Genomic DNA, 3783 nt, shown 5'->3' with positions numbered 1-3783 from the left:
GCTGCATGAAAAGCAGGAAGATCTTTTAGAACATGCAATCCAAGCTGTTTAGGGGGTAAAAAATAAGTATTTTCCTCCAATCCTTTACCTGTGAACATGAGCTCCATGCTTTGAATAATTCTCCCGTTATAAGCATGGGTGGAATCAAGAAAGGCAAACCCACTACGGTTGAGCAAAACAGCATCTCTGTCTGCGCATGAAGATAAAATAAGCTCAAAAATTAAATGCGAAGATCACAGCTTTTCCATGGATGCCTTTATTCACATTTAAACGCCCACAGAGAGATCACTAGGACATGAAATTCACCTGCGTGGTTTCAGGATTCATGGTAAAGATTGCTTCTTGAAAATTACCCAAAAAGGAATCCATGACTAGAGCGCCAGATACCATTATGACACCAATTACACTGAAGTTGGGGGAAGTTTGTGCATCTGCTAAGGTGAAGAGGATCAAACCCACAACCAAGAGTACTGCAGACAGATATTCGTGAGGCGGGTATTTCCGCCGCAGGCCTGGTATGAATGCACCCATTATCATCACAGGCAGAACCTGAAGTACCAGAATCATAAAAATGAGAAAATATATTTGAGGACCCGGAAATGTACTCGGCTCAAACTGTCAATTATATAGGCTGATAAATAGTGAAAATCTAGCAAATAATGTCAAAAAATGATTTCCTAAAAACCTCAATCAACTTCAGAAAATCAGCAGATTTTTTACAAATTAAAATACTTCAATTTAAATCTCAAATGGGTTGTTGCTAATGAGTTTTGGCTCAAATGACACAAACCCCTTCTAGAAGAATAGAGTGGAGCTGGACCCCTAACTCAAAGAGGTAACTAACTCTCTATGGAAATTCAAAGAGACAGATGTGAGACTAAATTTCTGATCCATGTTATAACTATGGGACAGCTTAGTATGCAAAAAACAATGAACTCAATAACTTTACCAGCTTTTAAGGAATAATCTTCAAGTTATTAATTACAATTACTTAATTTCCATTATTACAAAGTAAGAAGCTTTTGTCCAGCTAAAATTTGCTTGCTCTTGAAGGGAAAAGAAAATGCACATGGAATTTGCTGGTTACCTTAGTGGATTTGAACATAAGCTGTGCAGGGTAGTTAAGGAAAGCCAGAGATCCTTTGGTAAGTCCATGGGAACCCATAAGGACAGCAGAGAGCTTCACATATGTCTTCCATGGGTTCACCATTTGCTTGGGGGTGAAGCCTTGGACATAAAGCAGAAACAGGTAGACGAATCCTTGAACAAATGTGAAATACCAACCATAGCTGGAACAAAAAAACAATCAAATAATTCATAGAAATCCATCATGACAACAAATCCTTAATTAAAGTTCAAAATCATATATACCAAACAAAACAGTACCAATAAATTTAACTTACCTGAATTGGAGCCTGTTGTACACATACTCCTGAAAATTAGAAGAAAACAAAAAATTAAGAGCAACTCATAAATTATATATCTTTTGAATGAACTATTGAGATTTTCTATCCAAATTAATTCATTCCAGAAATTCCAGATGTAGAATATTGTATACAGGGATAATTTTTAGCACATTAAAAGTCAATCTAAGAAATACGATTCACTCGTTTCTTTTCCCATAACCAAAAAAAACAAGGTCAAATTTTCCTATTATTTTCTTTTGTTTCCTGGGAAACCAAGCAAGGGTACTGAATCAAAAAAACTTCATAATTCCGCCATTAAAGAAAATATTTTTCGCAAACTAAAGATGCAGCCTAAGCTTGCTCTCTGAATAAACAGAGTAAAAAAAAAAAAACGAAAATTATAAGAAAGCATATATTTCTGTTTCAGAGTATTCTCAGCAACCAAACAAAATTAAAAATAAAACGGAAAACTGTAAGACTCCGCTTAGTTTTCTCATTTACAAAACAGAACGCCAATACAGAGAGAGAGAGATTACCTCGCAGACACCATTGACAAGATAGCCAAAGAAGAAGCCAGCGGAGCAAATGAAGAATTGATGCCATTTGGGTCTGTCTGAGAGCGAAATCCCAAACAAAGACCGCGCTTGCTCCTCGTTCTTCATTGCTTTCCTTTCCTTTTCAGCACACTCACACTCACAGATTCACCGACTCTTTCCCTCCTATTCGATATGGGTATCGATCAAAGCGGCCAAATCAATGAAAGCGTTGGCTATTGAGTTTGATTAAAGAATCAAAAAATACCAACTTGGCTTTCGGTGCATTTGCATGTTGACCCTCGCACACAAAGACGGAGATAGAGAGAGGCAGAGAGAGACTGAGTAAACGGAAACTGGTTTCTGTTTGATTCCACTAAACATGCACAAAGCATGCGTTATATAGAATATTTAGATGAAAATATTGTCTTTTAGAGAGCGAGAGAGAGAGACAGAGAGAGAAGAGGCAGAGTTGCATTCTCCGCACAACTCTGGCTTTGGAGTAGAAAGAGAGAGAGATAGAGAGACAGAGAGAGATTTGTCTATATATGTGCGTTTTCTCGGAAAATATTACGAGAATCCTTCGAAAGTGCAGAGCTGTAATCATATGTGGATTGTGTGTATGGTTTCTTTCTACAACCTTTGGGTGAGTTTCTTGTCTTGGTAACCCACATTTATTATATCCATTTCACATATATGAGTATTATAAATAGTAGCATTTAGAAGAGAAGTATGTTTGTTAACTTATTTTTAAAATTTTTTTTTTAAAAAAAAAAAAAAATTAGATTTGAAAAAGTGCTTTGATGTGATTGTAAGGTTAAATTATTTTTACGTTCTGAGTAATGAATCACATTTCTTTAAAATAGTTTTATATATATATATATGCTTTTATATAATATGTGATATAATAAATTATTGTGTTTACATGTTCAATATTTTTTAACCACCATAACATAGTTCATGGTAATTTTTCTCCTTTATTTTCCAATATTTATTAATATAAGAGAAATATTATATATTAAACCCTTGTTACAATTTAATTCTATTGGGTTTGATTTTTTTTATTTTTTTTTTTACAAAGAATTATCTAAAAGTTGATAAATAATGTCACATCAGCTCGGTTGTGTATAAACATATTAGCATTACTCTTAGCTTACACTATAAAGATAAATTGTTATCGATAAATTTCTTTTACTAAAAATTTCAATATATTTAAAATATTAGCATTACTCTTGACTTAAACTATGAAGATAAATTGTTATCATAAACTTGTTTTACTAAAAATTTCAATAAATTTAAAACTTGACTTAACCTACAACTTTGAGACTTCTTGCAGAGTATATCTAATATAATCTTTAAAGTAGAGCTTCTTATTCTTTTTAATTTTCTTTATTACATTATCTTCTTCAAAAAGCAAAAACAAAATAAAAAAATACATTGAAAAAATCATTAGGCTTCATTTGATAATATTTTTTTTTTTCAAAAAAAAAGATATTAACAAACAATTAAAAACACAAAACACTCAAAATAACTTTCACCTTTATATTAAATATAATTATTCAAACAAATTAAAAACGCTATATAAAAAACATTAACAAACATTTATATTTTTTAATCGGATAATTAATAATGGTATCCTTTTAAATCAACATTTTTATTTCGAGATTAATGAAGAATATAATATAATTGCCAAAAGGGAATAAAAAGAGATGCAGTCAAGTTCTTCATGAAAGGTACCAGTTGTCTTTTATTTACATACGCCAAACTCTAGTCAATTCACACAAATTTCAACTTTACCTTTAATTCCAAAACGTTTTTTTTAAATGAAAAACAAAAATCAAAGA

At 32.1% G+C, this 3783-nt stretch overlaps 1 pseudogene; it reads right to left on the bottom strand.

Annotated features, from left to right (window-relative positions):
• LOC132186492 (UDP-galactose/UDP-glucose transporter 4-like) overlaps positions 1-2434 on the bottom strand; it is a 5250-nt pseudogene extending 2816 nt beyond the window's left edge.
• Positions 2435-3783: the final 1349 nt, after the last annotated feature.

The sequence above is a fragment of the Corylus avellana genome, chromosome ca7 (genome assembly GCF_901000735.1).
Source record: "Corylus avellana chromosome ca7, CavTom2PMs-1.0".
Classification (NCBI taxonomy): domain Eukaryota; kingdom Viridiplantae; phylum Streptophyta; class Magnoliopsida; order Fagales; family Betulaceae; genus Corylus; species Corylus avellana.
Note: the sequence above shows the minus strand (reverse complement) of the source record. Positions and strands in the feature narration are given on the sequence as shown.